Source organism: Dermacentor albipictus, chromosome 2 (assembly GCF_038994185.2).
Source record: "Dermacentor albipictus isolate Rhodes 1998 colony chromosome 2, USDA_Dalb.pri_finalv2, whole genome shotgun sequence".
Lineage (NCBI taxonomy): Eukaryota > Metazoa > Arthropoda > Arachnida > Ixodida > Ixodidae > Dermacentor > Dermacentor albipictus.
Window position 1 is genome coordinate 51052315 of NC_091822.1, and position 16960 is coordinate 51069274.

Here is a 16960-nt window from a genome sequence, read left to right on the forward strand (position 1 = left end):
CTTAATCATCACTGTCATGATCAATGGGCTTAGCGCGCACTTTCTTAGGTTTCTTTTTTCGTGTGTATGCCTTCTTGGGTCTTTTCTTGCGCGGTGGCTCAATGTTTTAATCGCTTTCCGTTTAGTCTATCGGAACCAAAGCCGAGGCTGATGGTACGGTAAACTCGTCACCTGAATCACTTGACACATCACTTTCCGAACCGTCAGGCTGGCTAAAGAACACCTCTAATGCCTCTTCAGCAGTGAGACTTCGTTCCCCTACAAGGATGAAGGAATACATAATGAATGAATATGTTTCATTAGAACGCAAACGACACAAGACGCCAAGCTTCTAAAGCATAAGCCTAATGAATTTGCATATGCCTGCAGACTTTCGAACACAGAATTGTTTACAATGCGGTGCGAACTATACAATTTTACTCATATGGGCCTGACATATTTAGAATAGAAGCACGGAGAACACAATGCGCGTCTTACCTGGCATTTTTTAAGAATGTTGCTCTTCGAAAATCGTGCATGCACAGCTCCATCCTTCGGAAAAAAGCAACAAACTACACGGATGCTTGCGCCATACAGTAGAAAAAAAAATAGCATAAAATAATTGAGCACGGCTCTCCTAGATGGCGCCAGTTGTCTCAAGTGAACCCAGCTCTCTCGCAGTTCTCACAATCGTCATTTTTGCTACTGCCTTGCAGGTGGGACAAGAGTTGTCCCGATGTCGCAAAAGGGGTTTTATAAACAGCAAAGATGCATTCATCAAGTGATTATACACAGCAGATAGAAAATACAAAGATAGATACAAAAACAAGATAAAACAATAAGATAAAGAACTGTGCTCATAAAGAGAGGTTATTTCATTATGATAAGTTAACTAGGCATAAATACGGAATATCAAGATCGTTTATCAAGGATTTCTTACAATACAACACACAAGTATTTGCTTAAAATGAATGTCAACAATAAGAGTGAGGAAATTTATACATAATGGAAATTGCTACAAGAGGGTTGAGATTACAAGAATTGTCTAACATACTAATGTGCAAAATACGTGGAAACCTTTTCCGTGACTGCAGGTGAACCAGTAATGGCAGCATTGTTGTTGGGTTCACTTTGCAACTGTGCGAGAAAAGGGAGAAAACTGGGGCGCTACGCACCCTAGGGAAAGCAACACTTAGTGAATGATACTGTGAAGTAACGTTTGTGCCAGTGGTAAAACCTGTAACGTGTGGTTCAGGGCACTGCAAAAGAGGTTGTCTCACAAATTTCTGGCTCTCTGTGAACCTTTCAGCTACGAAAGACAGGTAACTGGAAACTGTCACACACATTGATAAGGTAGTGGTGGAACAGCCACATCAATTTCGCCAAATTGCACCAAGAGTGCACCAAAAACACATGCACTTCTGTAAAGTGCATCTGTTAGAGCATCTAAAGCAGACAAATTTGATATAGACCTTTTTCTCATGGGCACAGCGATATTGTGTAGGCGCCGTCCATGACCCTCTGTGCTGTTGGCTTGGGTGGAAGCTCGGTGTTGCATGCAAGGTATACACTCGGCGGCAGTCGCTGGTGGTGGTTCTTGGGCTCGCGTGAGTTGCCTAATGTGATGTGGCATCTTTTATATTCTAAACAGTTTCTGTGAGATATACTGCAGGGACTTAATCTGGCATGATGGGAGTTCCTGCTGCCGGTGAGGCGGACAGAGTACATGGCGCGATCAATGTGTGCGCTCATGACGCCTTGACCCCACATTGAGCCTTGGAGGTAAGTTGTGTATTCCTAAAAATTTGTTTAACGAACGTTGTGTCCTTATGCAGCATTGGCCCTGTAATTCTAAGCTGCGGTTTAGCAGCAACGACTAGTTAAGAGAACACTCATGACGATCTAACGGCTTGGGTACCGTTGTGCTCCAAAATAAGTTGTGCTGCTTACTTTGACAAGTGTTCAAATTGTTATCGGTAGATAAGTTGCGCGACTATCTCATTTGTTGGACACAGCTGCCGACAGCAAATGAAACAGTTCGGTTAGAGATAACAGCATACTGTACTCTATGAATCCTGCTTGTCAACTTATGGAGCAGCTGGCTGTGGACTGTGCGAGCACCTGAAGCAGTGGTAGCTTCCGGGCTATTGATCTGTTGGTTCTATATGGCACATGGACTGAGCATTTGGCATGACCATGCAAGGTCTTATTGCAGTGCTGGCCCATTTCATATTTTAATGCATAAGCATTCTTTGGCGAACTCCTCAGCCCTGCTACGTGAAAAATGTAATGCCTGGCATTTGCAAAAAAAAATGTGTAATTTGCAAAGTTAAGACGTTTAATCATTATGATAGTGTCAGTGTAGATGATTGGCAGCTTTTAAGCAATATGGAACAATTTAAAGAAAAATGAAATAAAAAAAATACCCATAGAGATACACAGGGCTCCTTAGAAAACACGTGGGCAAGCTCATAATAGCGGTGGGCTGACTGAAATTTGGAGGGGGGGCCAAGTGAAATTTTTTTCACGAGATGATGGCCAAAGCAGCCAATTGACCAATCCAGACTAGCAGAATTACAACCTTATAAGTTAAAAGGGGATAAAATGTTTTTTTTTTGCCTGTTGTCTTTTTCAACTTGTCCTCTATGATGCCCTCACCTGTTTTATAGAAATTGGCCTCACAAATAGTCTTTGCATTCTTTTTATGCAGTCCCTTTTGGAAATTTCTGGTGTACCGAGCAAAGGGGCAATATCAAAGCATAATGCTTACATGCATCAAGCTGATTTACCAACTGCAATCATGGCTGTGTTGAAACGCCATCTGCTAACATAATAGACTTGAAATGCAGGAGAATTTGCTGGTGGCTGACGTAAATATTCTATAAAAACTGGCACTTGGGTACTCCTCAGTTTGCTGTGCACACTTATATTTCAGTTCCCACGCCAGGTGATCAGACAAGATTTTCCAGTTCACATAGGCAATCCAGAGACACCACTGCTCTTCAAGCGGAAACCGACACAGCCAAAATAGTTTACAACACATACACAGTGCAGCTGATTATGTTGATATTTTTTTTTCTCTCACGATTTCCATCAATTGTTGTTAAGAGTTGACTGCCTAAATGTAAAATCTGCCTCCTACAGTCACTAGATCCTAACTTTTAAATGCAGGAAACCTCGTCAAAATCGGTACTGTGGTTGCCATGGAAAATGATTTCTCCGTTGTGTATTTAAATGAGTGCTCCTGAGCTCGATCATCCTCATAGCCTCGGCTTTGGATGTGTACTGTAAATTAATTTTTTCAATCCTATTTCTTTTGCTTATATTCAGGCAAGGAGGCTAAGTCTGTTACAGCCTCCTGGAATCCTTCCTCAGGGCTATGGCTGACGACAATTGTAGGTGAGCTTTTTTCAAGGCTTTATTAATGGCTTCAGTATGGGTGGAAGACCTGCAATATATCCTGCAGACATACCCTGGGCGACGTGCCATCTGTCGATGTCACCTGCGTCTTATGGATATTTGTCCCAGCCAGCCACCGAAGTTGCTCAACTGGACTTGCGCAGACACACTTCCTGCATTCTTTGCCACCACCCCAAGTGTGCACACCACTCGTTGCACGTCTGTTTTTCTTTCCTTTCTTGTGGTGGGCTTTCAAGGCTACCTTTAACTTTCTAAAGGTTGGTACCCACGTTGGCAACCAGTTGCTGCCCAAGCATCGAGGGGAACTGCAGATGGACCACAGGATCTATACAGTTTATTTGAATGGAAGAATTCACCATCAGTGCATCCAACATGAAGAAAATATGTGGCTCCACCGGTGCTTTGACTGGTGGTCTGGTGGATAGGCGTTTCTTTTCTGGTTGAATTTATCGACACCGCCTATCCATGTGTTGTAGACCCTTGCAGCAGAGGGGCCCCCAACTGCCTTTTTCTTTTGATTTTGAAGTGTTGGTGTAGTTGCACACGGCTTTCTGAGTAATGATAATTAGACCTAGTGCGTACATTTTTGTAGTCTCTCCATTGATAGGTGACCACCTTCGCCTTCCTCCTCCAAATGTACAATGCTCTCTTAAGCTTGTTGTCTACTTTGACTTCGGGGGTGCCAGCCAGCAGGTAGGGTGCCGTCGGTCAGAGTCAGTGGTTGCCCAAGGTTTTGCGCTGTGGCTTTTATGCGCTCTTTCCCTCATGGATCTGGAGCTTGAGGAAATAGCACCTCTCGGAGTCTGCGAGTAACTACACTTTGTACCCCCTTTTGCTTTTCAGCTTCATGGGCATGTACTGCTTCATGACCTTTAAAAAGGACCATACTCTCGTCTATGGCAAGATGACTGGATGGCAAGTAGTGAGTTTTGAAAATTCTTGTTCATCATTTGTATCAAGGCCCAAATTTTGTATAAGCAATCATAATCATTCGTGCTGTAATCTGGCTGGAGGTCATTGTCATTCAGGTGAAGGCAGTATTAGCTGAAACCGTTTGTAGGTCATCACCTGAACGATTTCTTTCACACGAAAGAAGCTGTTCAAGTACCAGTACACCTGAAAGTGGTGCATGCGATTGGCACTCATCAAAAGCAGGACTCCAATGTAAGCAGGAAGCTCCAAGCATGCCAGTGTCATCCATCCTTTGCAGTTTTCACTTACTAGTGTTGTGAAGTCAGGAATTTGAGCGGCCACAAAGGTTCCATGGCTAGTGCCATGCCAGGTGCCGGGAGAAAGAGAGGTCGAAAGCGACGTTCGAGCACTGAGAAAAAGGGTTTTATGTACAAAGTTACATGATTATCATTTACAAGAACAGCGCCATGATTCTCGGAGCACACTACATGCTAGAGTCTGCATGTCCGAGCACCCTCATCAACGCTCCAGCTCCCCTTTCACTGGTCACTATACTTCTCAGCCAATTGGAAGTGTCGCACATTCCGCAATTGGATTGGATTGGATCCAACTTTATTTGTGCCTGCAGTTTGGCGCACGAGCGCCCCGACGAGGGCCTACATCATCTACGAAGTCGGCGTTACTCAGCGCGGGTCTCCGCTCGCCATTGCCGGCTCGCTGGGTTCCTGCCTTTTGAGTGCCCCGAGGACCTGCTGGACGGCCCAGAGCTGTTCGTCTTGGTTGTAGCTCTTCGCAGCTGCTTTGAGCCGTGGTGGGATCATTCTTGATAGCTACGATAGCTTGATAGCTTTGCTTCTTCTGGATTTTTAACGCAGTCCCACAAGATGTGCGTGTAATCTGCCGTCTCTCTCCGGCAGACTCTGCACTTATCGGTCGTATATGTCTCTGGGTATATGCGATGCATCAGTCCCGGGCTCAGTAGCGATCCGGTCTGGAGCTGTCTCAGTAGTACCACCTCCACTCGGCTCAGCCTCGGGTGTGGGGGTGGGAGAGTCCTGTGAGCCAGGCGGTAGGCCTTCGTGATTTCGTTGTAGTCCGTCACGCAGTCCTTGGTTCTGAACCACGTCGGACGGTCGGTCGCCGGGGCGTGGTTGGCTAGCACTCGCGCCGCTGCGTGTGCCGTCTCATTGTGGTTCTCATTGCATTCCGGCGCGTCGCCTGCGTGCGCCGGAACCACTTGAGTCTTACTTTTCTGTCTTGTAGTTTGGCTGCTCGCAGTACACGCTTGGCCTTCCTGCAGATTTGTCCTGTGGCGAAGTTTCGCACTGCCTGTCTAGTCACTCAGCACCGTGTGGCAGCCGGCGATGGCCCGGGCAATGACTACCTCATCTGCTTGTTCCGCTCCGGCGCTTCTCACGCTCGCTGCCGTCCTCGTGGCGCCGCACATTCTGCAAAATCCCACCTTTGGTGTTGCACCACCCCCCTGGATTCCACCTCTGGTGTCCAACTTTAGACCTGCCCTCGATGCAACAAAGGTACAATTTCATGTGAAACTGGGATCGACGCTGTTCCCACGAAGTGATCAGTGTAGGTTCTTTGCAGCTTGCACATGACCGATGATCCATTAGTTTGGGGTCACAGAGCTTGTCTCGTTTGTCAGCTCTGGGTTGTTGAACAAAGACACAAGACATAATCGCCGTCAAGTAGTTTCAGGTGATGCTTGTTTCGTCACCAGCTCTTTAGTGTCAAAAAGAAAAAGGAAGCGAGGTTGCCATTTCATAGCTGCACGCTCGCCACTGTGCATCCTTTGTCTAGAAGGACTATACCAGGCATCTATTTTTCGTTCAATAAGCTTCACAACCAGCAAAGCTGACTAGGTGGGAGCACAGAAAAAGAAAATGCACATGAAGTGTCCGTAGCTCCATCTCTTGATTAGCACAGAAAGCTGTGCTGAGTATTTTCTGAAGGGTCTCATAGAGGGTGACACAATGATAACTGGAGTCTTATTTTGTGCTTGCACATTCCACCTAGAGGCAAAGTTGACTCAAAGTGGGACCTATGTATCCCACCATCCACCGAAGTGTGTCCCACAATGGTTATGTGATCCAGAACCTTTGAGCTTCATGGTCTAATAGAAAGCTGTAATATAATAATATTTGGGGTTTTACGTGCCAAAACCACTTTCTGATTATGAGGCACGCCGTAGTGGAGGACTCCGGAAATTTAGACCACCTGGGGTTCTTTAACGTGCACCTAAATCTAAGCACACGGGTGTTTTCGCATTTCGCCCCCATCGAAATGCGGCCGCCGTGGCCGGGCTTCGATTCCGCGACCTCATGCTCAGCAGCCCAACACCATAGCCACTGAGCAACCACGGCGGGTAAAGCTGTAATATAGATTTACATTGGACTATGTAGAGGCTTGTTCGTCCAGGTTTATGAAGAACCTTTCAGCTTTCACTAGCTTTGTGCATGTCCTGTTGTTTGGAGTACCGTAAAAACCGGACTATAGGTCGGACCGGAATATAGGTCGACCCCCCAACTAACCAATTCTAAAAATGAAAAAAATCTTTGTCAATGGCAAAAGTACTTAAAGACACCCTTACTTTGAAACAAATGCGACTCAGCTGGTTGCACAATGGTGACAGTATTTATTTGAATGCTGCTCGCATGTGCACCTGGCTAAGTTTTTAACAGCATCCCGCGACCATCGACCCGCGTGCTTGTCAGCACCTTATTAACGGCGCTGAACGGTGAAACAAATGAGATATGCGCATGTGCACACATGCGCTTACTTTCGCTATTTTGCCACTCCGTGCCGTTATGATAAGGTGCTGACAAACACGCGGGTCGATGGTCACGCGATGCTGTTAAAAATTGGCCGGTTCTGCAGTACACAGAAGGACACGAAGTGCGCAAGCACTACTCAGATTCAGAGTCGTCCGAACAAGAGTCCGATAACGAGTGCTTCTCGCTGCCCACGCCCCATAGAGCATCGTCCTCTGTGTGGCCCAGCGCGTTGCTTATGCTGCATTTTCTAAAAGACTTGCGCACCATCTCTTCGGGGAGAGATTTCCCCGCCGACGACACCCAGCCACAAACAGTCGCAAGCAATGGACGTCGCAGGTGGCCGGTGGGGGTAGTCGGGTTATCACCCAGCATCCATTCATTATAGAGTTCGCGCACTCTATCTTTAAACGGCTTATTTAGCACAGCGTCTAGTGGCTGCAGCACAGATGTCAGTCCACCAGGGATGACCACGAGGTTCGTCTTGCTGTCGCACAGGGCCCGCTTTATGTTGGCCGTGAGGTGGCCTCGAAATGAGTCAAGAACGAGCATGTTCGCTCGCTCAAAGAGAGCACCAGGTCGCGGCTTCCAGACGAGCCGGACCCACTCCAACATCAACGATTTGTTCATGAAACCCTTTCATTAACCCGGACGATGACATCGCGTGGGAATTCCTCTTTTGGCAATGTTTTTCATTTAAAAATGATGAAAGGGGGCAGTTTCTTCCCATCAGCTGTACACGGTAGCATCACAGTGAACCGCAAGTGCTCATTGCACGTTGTTAGAAGCTTGATTTGCTTGGCTCCTTTCTTGGAAACAGTCCAGCTTGAGGGCATATCGAACCACATTGGCGTTTCGTCGGCGTTTCCAATCTGTCCTATCATGTAGTCGCGTTGCTGCCGAAGTGAAATTGCATATCGCTGAAACTCGATGAGCTTGTCTTCAAATTCTTCGGGCAGTTTCTGGCACACAGAAGTACGGCGCCGTAGTGCAAAGCCCTTCCTCTTCATGAAACGCCGCACCCAGGATGGCGAGCCCTTGAATTGCGCCCTCGTCAGTCCAGAGGCACGCGCGATCTCTACTGCTTTAAAACGGGTGGATTCGGCAGTCACAGGCAGCGATCTTACACGAAGCTCCCGGACGAACTCCGCAACCTTGTTTTCTAGTTCTGGATACGCTGCAGTCCGCCCACAAAATGATGTTTTCTTTTGGCTGCTGCAAGCAACCAAAAGCTGCTTCTGCCTCCGCCAGTACCGAATGCTCTTTTCTGATACTCCGAATTCGCGCTGTGCCACCAGGTTGCATGGGCTTCTGTGTACTCGATTGCCTTTTTCTCGAAGGCGACGGTGAATTGCCGTCGGCTTCTGCTCATTTTTAAACAAAATGTGAAACAATGCAAACGCAAAATGATGGTGCCACAATGTCGCCACGCCGCGCTGCTGCTGATGGCGATGGCGGCTGTTTACTTCATCCGCCCATTGTTGCAAGACTTCTGTAGTTTTTCCGCCAATGTCCGGTATATAAGACAAGGGTCGACTTGTCGCAATGGTTTTTTGAAAAAAGGTTTGACCTAGATTCCGATTTTTACGGTACATCTTCCTATGGGAGGCAGGTGTGTGTTTCCTTTTTTGACCTGGGATTGCTTTCACTAATATGTAACTGTTATGTTACCGTGCTCACACAAATGGGCCTGCTGTACTAGACTATTGATGATTGTTGTTGGCACTTTGGTAGTGAGACAATAGCATTGCTATTGATCGCTTGTGTATTGTGAATGCTGTAATGCATTGCTGAAGCGACGGGAGTGCTACCAACTGTGACAGAATGTACAGTGACTTGTTTACAGTGAAACCTCGTTAAATCATAGTTGGCCAGAGCTCGGAAAAAGTATGTACTAATCGTTAGTACCGCTTAACCGAAATAGCATGAGATTGCTCACTTACCTGTCAGAAATGGAACCGAGAGAAAGTGCGATGAAAGGGCAAAAAACATGCAGTATTTATTCATTTTGCGTGGCAAAAGTCTGTTATTTTCGTTTGATACCACGGCAGCCTAGCAGTGATGACAGTGGCCTGAAACTGCCTTAAGCTGCAAGCCAGCTTTTCCACCAGCCCCCTCTGCTCAGCAAACGCCCACATAAGGCTAATGTAACATGCAGCTTCTGCCACTGTCGGGCCTGAATTGGCCGTGCTGTTGCTTTCCATGTCATCCTCATCACAGTCGTTAGGTGGCACTTTGGCAATTACAGAGGCAACGATGGCGAAAAGACGAACCTCAAAAAGTTTAACCTCATAGCCGACGTCTTTTCGCAGTCCCAGCAGCACTGCCTAGCATTTTCTTCTTCGCATTCCAAATGCCATACACTGTAGTCAACGGTAGATCCCTCTTGCGTGCCAGCGCCGACTTCGTGCCACATTCAATAGCACGAACAATGTCGAATTTTTCTTTTATGCTGAGCATCCAGTTTTGTTCAAGCTTCAGCATGATGCGAGTCCTAGCACTAGCTAGCCACTATGCTCTCTGGCTCTGTGTTGAAATGATAATGTTAATGTGGCTTCACCCTTCCAAGCGCCCTCTGCGTTTGCGCTGGGAGGCCGTTCTGATATCTGAGGCTCGTTCTTTTGCCTGGGCGACCTATCATCGTGATTGCGCTACAAAAAGTGCAAACACTACATGTTAAACGATACGTACACAATAAGCGGGTACGGTTTATACGGATACAAAATGCATAATGTTCAATGGCCACTGAGGTGGGAACTTGACTTTACTACTTTTAAAATGAAACTACTGTTCAAGCAGGTACGCTTTAACGAGGTTTTGCTGTATACCGTAATTAATAGGAAAATTTGAACAGTGCAGTTGCCAATCACATCCATACCTACGGTCACCTAATTGTTGCATAGCTTCCATGGCTCAATTTTGCCGCACAGCTGATAAAAGTGGTTGCGGGGTTTCCTTTTTCACATCAATCAGCGTTAAGTCCAAGCACTTGTTGTCAACCAAAACTTTTTGTTCTGTCATTTTGTCCATTTCTTGCCTTGCCCTGTCCACATCGTGATCAGTGATGTGGTATGGTGCACAAATGTTGTATTCTTTCACAAATCATCAGTGCATTAACATTATTGCACTTCACTCATCACACAAGCCCCCTATTGAAGAGCTTAAAGAAAGGCTATTACGTGCGGGACAAGTCTATCGCAAGTTAACAGGGATCCACCACAAAACACTCAATCATCCAAATAACACAAGCACAACAGACTCAATTCATAGGCTTCGGTAATGTCAAGAAGGTATGGTGTGACACTTCTTGTGGTAGCACAAGTGTTGTCGGCTTTCATTTGATTTGAAGTGTGTGAGTTCCCACATCTCTGTCTGATGTAGTGTTTCTCATTGCTATCGTGATGGTGGCCTCAAAATATTTATGTTCATGGCCCTCGTTTTCTGAAGTGTGTAGTCACTGCAGTTAACTTTGTACACACACGTGCAGTGCAAGCAGGGGCAGATGCATCTATTTACTACAGGGGGTGGCTCATTAAGGGGAAATGTCAGTTCCAAAACCAACCTTGTTAATTTTACAGTGAACTGGATTATATGTAACAGTATTGTTCACTTTTTTTTCTGCTGATTGCAAATATATAATTAGATTTTGTCTATCTTCATTAGAACAAATGATGGAAAGATTTTGATACAGAAATTCAGTCAATTTCTTACGGGACTTTTCAAAAACTTAACTTAGTCAAAAGCAAAAACAAAATATACGGCCAGAAAGCCAGAGAGTAGCTCTAGCCAGTGATGCTATATTTATTGTTATCAGTGCACTTATAGGGCCAAAAAAAATAAAAATAGATGTAAGCATAATTGCAATATTCTTGCTAATTTTCATTTATATTTAGTGGCAAATAAAATTTAGCTGACAACATTAGAAACGAATAAATAGCATCGCTGGCTAGATCAATTCGACACAAATATATTGATACCAAACATTTTGCTGGTATTATGTTAGAAGCAACATGAAGATTCCCTCCCCGTAAGGCAGTGTGTGGTGTCCAAAAAAAATGAAGCTGAGAAAAACGAATTTGAACTTTCAGTTCACTGTGACTTTTAATGGCCTAACAATATGGCAATATGAATTGCATCACTGGGTAGCCCTGTCTTTCAGCAACAAGTTCATGACATATATATGGCCATTGTGCAAAAATAACACTTGAGATATTGGTTGCAACATCATGCATAGTCATCGAAAGCAATGCCAAAAAGCTAGCGCCACGAGCTTGACATTTCTTTTTTAGCTCCTTGTTGAACAGAAGGCAGACAAATGGCATCCCTATGCAAATAAAGTTGCACAGAGTTCATGGACGCAACAAAATATGGCCTTTCCACAAAGTTTATGGCTACAACAAAATATCTAGATCAAATCCCAGTGGTGGTCGCCACATTTCAGTGGAGCCGAAATGCGAAAAAGTTCATGTGCTTGTGTTGTAGTGCTTCCCAAGTGGTCAAAATTAATCCAGAATCATATCATGGTTTTGGAACGTAAAATCCCAGAATTCAAGTTAAAAAATTCATGTATATCTCTTGCACACTCACACATTTGTGCATTCAGCACAGGTCACACCTCGACTTATAAACGCCCAGGACTGCAGGCAGAGTCTGCTGCTGGCTTGTGCCTCTTTTCAAGCTCGTTTGTCAAAGCATTTCTGTTTGTTTGATCCTTGTTGGACATGTGAAGCCTGCGACGATCCTTTTGCGCATGCCACACGTGGAGCATGCCAGGAAAAGCTTGGCACAGAGCCCGTACTCCTTGGCGGGGTCCTTCGAAAGCATCAGCGTTTTCATGCTGCACACGGGACACGGCATAAGTCCCAAAAAGTCTTGTACCACGGATAAATCCGCGATCGCAAATTCCGTTCCGCTGTTGTTGACATCCTCTTTCGTGTCAACACCCAGCAGCTCAAACTTTCACTCCGTTGCAGACTGCGACGCCAGGTGCTTTTTCGCCTTATTGGCGATCGCTCAATGCTTGCTAGTTTCTTCGGTCGTGAAGAAAATGGTATCTACACGGTCTGTGGCAACACGCGAGGCTTGGCTGGATGAAGTGTTGATGCTAGACGTACCGAGTTGCAGCTCGGAATTTGATCCAGCAGAATCTTCAGGCAGACCGACAACCGGCAACTCCAGGTGCATGACAGGCTTATTCGTCTTCCCTTGCACATTCCATGGTCACCTTCGTTCCTTGCCGAATGCTTGACGCGTAGTAGTCTTCGGACGACAACCTCCTCCAGCCATCGGGGGATGAAAAAGACACCTTACCAAAAGTCGAGAAGTGAGCGATTGAACAAACGTTCACAGCGGTGCAATAAAAACCGCGCAGCGCTCGGGAGCACACGAGAGCGACCAGCCTGCTGGGCGCGCAAGAATCGGCACCCAAACGACGCCAGACCAATAGGAGCAAGGCGCACGGTGGGGCGCGTGTGCTTTGGCCAATCAGCGGCATGGGCGCATCCTTGAGAAATGACGCAATAGTGTCGGTACCTCCTCACCTACACCATTTTAAACCGGTGCAAAATACGCACAAAGAAAACAGCTTCCAAACAAGCCCAAAATGGTGCCCGGTTGGAAAAGTTGGAGACATTTCCCGGTCTAAAACGATCCTGCTGAATAGTTGGAGCTGTCTCTGTGCTCTTTCTTATTTTGGCGCCTCTGAGTTTTCACTTCATTCTGTTTCTCAGCCTTGCCCATGCGCAGGGCATCTCTCTCAGCCGCTCGCTAGATGGCTAGGTGGCCAGGTGTGAGCCCCACCGACACAGAGACTTCTTTTGTGGCCCTGCAGCGTCCAGCATTATACCTTAGCACTGCTTCATGCAGTGCTGTCTCCACAGCAATCAAAGATGCGTGTTGCTTCTTGGGCATCAGGGACCACAGGACTGAGTGAAAAGACTCGGATGCGCTTTAGGTCTTCGCTCCCAGGCAGCGTCAGAGCAGAGAATCCTGCGAGAGGCGCTTATATATAGGCAGCATAGCCTCAGCAACGTAGCCTGGAAGGTTGTACGTATGTTTCAGCTGGGCTGCTCCTTTTGCCGCAGCAGCCTTATGCCGGTACCATGAGTTGGCACCCTCAGGACAAAGTTCTTGATAAGGCGCTGCTTCAGTTGAAGCGACGTGGTGGTATGATGCCATCACCGCACGCTGCATGGCAGCCACATCATTAGGATTGTTCCTGAGGGCCCAGCCATAGTAGCCTGTTAATTTGTCCGTGAGGGCCTTTGTAAGCCTGCCTTTCCTCCTAATGGCTTCTCACTTTTCTGCACAAGATTGCGCAGTGCAGTCCCCATCCTTTTTTGGACGTGGTTCAGGCATTCTTCTTTTACAACAGGAACAAGGCCATAAACATTCTCTTGTACAAGGGCAGAGAAAGTGGCACTGTCACCGTCAGACACAAGTGTTACATAACGGAGATTGTGTTTGCTGACAGAACATAAAAAGAGATCAGGGCTGCCTCCACCTCCATCCTCCCGGATTTTGCATCAGTGTATTTTTGGCATACATGACTCTCACGCCAGCTTAAATAGTCCGAGTCCCCAGGTTTCGGTCCTATCTGACAACCAAGGCACTGGTTTGATAGGACTACAGCATCCAAGATGAGGCCCGTGTGGTATTCAATGATCGCCCCAACTCCAATGTGCGACCTGTGACTACGCTTGTGCCAGGTCCCTTCATACATGACAGTGATGTCCCTGGAAAAGCCTGGGTCCATCTGCTTGTAGGCTTCTTTTATCGCAGTTGCAGATTTGGCGTAGAACTTTTCCATGCACTTAGCCTCCGGGTCCCTGAAGGTCTTGAAGTGCTTTTGAAACGTCCGATGGTGAAGACCTCTGTGCGACACGTTCATTGCTGCCCAGAAGTCATTGAGAGCTGTGTGGTCCTTCCCTATTTGTTTCATCGCCATAATTGCTCAAATATTGACTGCAAAAGCCTGTCCTTCGCTCTGACGCGCAGAATTCCACGCACTCGCAACAATCTCACAATGTGGGCACATCAACTCAAGTTATGTTGCCAGTCCAAGTTTGGTGCCTTCTTGAATTTTCAGCCCGCTTGCAAGGCAATGCTGGCACAAGGTGCTGGAGAGCAGGTCGCCCAGCACATCCATTTGCACAAGGCAAAATTTCCTGCCTTCAGTTGTAGCGCTGGCGAGTCCGGGATCGGGCGGCATGGCTTGACACTTTCCGTGTGTGGCTGGCATGGCTCCAAGTTGATCCTGAATGGCAGCACCTTGTGCTTCTGCCGCCTCTATCTCCTTGGGTGTCAAGAAATGTGTTTCCAAGCGAACGGTGGACGACGCGTTCTTGCCCTTAGGAGGAGATGCGGGACCGGAGCTGAAGGCCGGGGTCGTTGATGTTGATGGGCTCGGGTCACCAGGCGCACTTGAAACCACGCATTCCTGTGCCGATAAAGCAGAAGGTAGCACGTTGCTGGATGCGGCGACGCATTCGTCTTGTACCGTTGTAGCAGGTCCTAGGACACTGGAAGCGTCGGTGCAGTCGTCGGCAGCATGCTTCGCCATGCGGATGGACCTCATAGAATGCTTCCGTCCACCGAACGCGTGTCGTGTCTTGAATTTCGTCGTAGGCATCGTGATCGACCACGCAACGATCAACAGGCTGCACGAAACAAGGGGCATGGCGACAGACTGTAAAGATGGCGATAGCAAAAATGGCGAAAGGCGAACACACTGCATAAAGGAGAGAAAGCACAGCAGATGATGTTCAGGGGGCAGCCGGCGGTGAACATTGCATCAGCGCGCGCAGCAGCCAATAGCAGCCGCCCATTCCCCGCGTTCTCGAGGAGCGCGCGCTTGGTCCAAGTGTAGCCTCGGATTTCAGACACGGGAAACTCGAAAGCTGCCGCAAGGCCCCCAATCAAAAGCTAGCCATGCCTCTAGCACGCTGCCGTCACCGCCGGCGGCAAAGAGAAACGCAAGAATTCACGAACAAAACAAGACCAGTGCTCGGTTCAGTGGAAGAGGAATGGCGGGCGCGCATAGTTAGGGCATTTTCCGCGCTTGCTTCGGCTCGCGGCTTGTTATATATTTAATTTTCCAATATTTTTACGACGAATTAGACATTGATAATTATAGAAAAGGTAGTTTATAACACACACAACCGGAATATCTACTTTTCCAAAAATCGACTTCTTCGTGATTTTTCAGTTTTCAAAGGTTGCGTCCCCCCTTAAATATATCATTTGGATCGTAGGCAGTGATGTGTTTTAGCAGCTAAGCATTTTTCCAGTCGTTGATGATGTCTTCGTTCACAGCACCTCTTTCAGCACACACTGTTTTGAAAGCGAGAACATCTCTCTCTCTGAAGTGCATGCACCACCCTTTTGATGCTTTGAATGAATCCTTGTGCATCATCAATGCAAGTCTGTTGGCATGCACTATGATGAGGGGTCCACTCAATAGCAGATTTCAATTATACGAGTTGACCACCCACTGAGGCAAGGCCTCATCCCACTCTGAATGAGCTGCTGTTCGCAGCTGCTCTCGTGATGCACGGAACTTTCACTTTCAAACACCTGAAAAATCTGATCTTCATTTTCGACATATGTGCACAAGGTACTTCTTTATACATTGCACTTCATGGCTTGTTGGTGGGAGACCCTGTCCTTCAGGGCCTGCAAAATTTCCACTTTGGTTGCCAAGTCCTTCGCCTAGTACTTGGGCTGCTTTGCCAGCATTGCCATTAGCGAAGATTGCAGTGACACGGTAGCACAACAGAAAAGCACCAACAATCAAATTCGATAAATTAGCCATCACTAAGTTCAATGTTCCTCGATAGAATGGCATGCAACGATGCAGCGCATTTTTCTCTCACGGTGTCATGTCCATGCTTTTGTACTCTGAGCAAGTGAGAAACCACTGAAACTGGTTCTGTTGTCCCTAGTTCACTTGTTCGCTATGCTTATGAGCATAGAAATGGGACAATATACTTCCTCTCTAGGATGGGACCTCCCAGGCTGCCATTTCATGCTCATAAGCTTTTCAAACAATTCCATTATTTCTGTTTACTGGATGAACATTGGACATATGCTGTCTATCAGTTCATACACATTTAGGTCCATGGAAAAAAAGCCAAAGTATACATATGGAAAGGGCAGAGATATAAGGTTAAATGGGACCATGTGTACTCTGCAGAAGATATGGCCGGTACAACCAGTATGGTTGAACGTTAGGTTAGCCCCACTACCTTGTCTCTTTGGTCATGTTGGTGATCGTCTTTGTCCCTCTCGTAGCACCATGACCCAAACCCCAGTAGCGAAAGCGCTGTTCAGGCGCCTTCATAATCTCACATAAAACAAATTTTTTTGGCTCGAGATGAAATCTGATGCTGCTTATGCAAGTGCACGTAAAGCACAAATGCTTTCATAAAAATGCCATTGAACCGTTTGCAGTGAGAAGTGTTGCATTTGAAAAAAATTCTAGCGACTGCAGGAAGCAAAATTTTAATTTCAGGCCAGATTGACTTTAATTCATAAATTTCACCAGCAATGCAATGCTTTCAACTGAAAGTGCAAACAGATTGTTAAAGCTTGTGATAATTTATGCATGTCCCTGCTTCAGCTTGATAGCAGAGAGCGAATACTCCGAAGTCTACACATGTCTTCGATAAAGAGATACCTGATTGCACGTGGGGCTTGTTCTTGTCCTTGCAGCAGCAGAGCGCTTTTACGTCTTGAGATGGTGTGATTCATCATCACAGTGGTTATATGTGAGCACTCTTTTGAGAATGTTGTTTTCACTGTCTCTCAAACATCAGTTATGCTGAACATGCAAGACACTTAAGATGCAAGCAGCCTCTGTACTT

At 46.6% G+C, this 16960-nt stretch overlaps 1 pseudogene; it reads right to left on the reverse strand.

The window, feature by feature from the left end:
* Positions 1–12737: 12737 nt before the first annotated feature.
* Positions 12738–16188, reverse strand: LOC139055412 (uncharacterized; annotated as a pseudogene).
* Between the last annotated feature and the right edge of the window lie 772 nt (positions 16189–16960).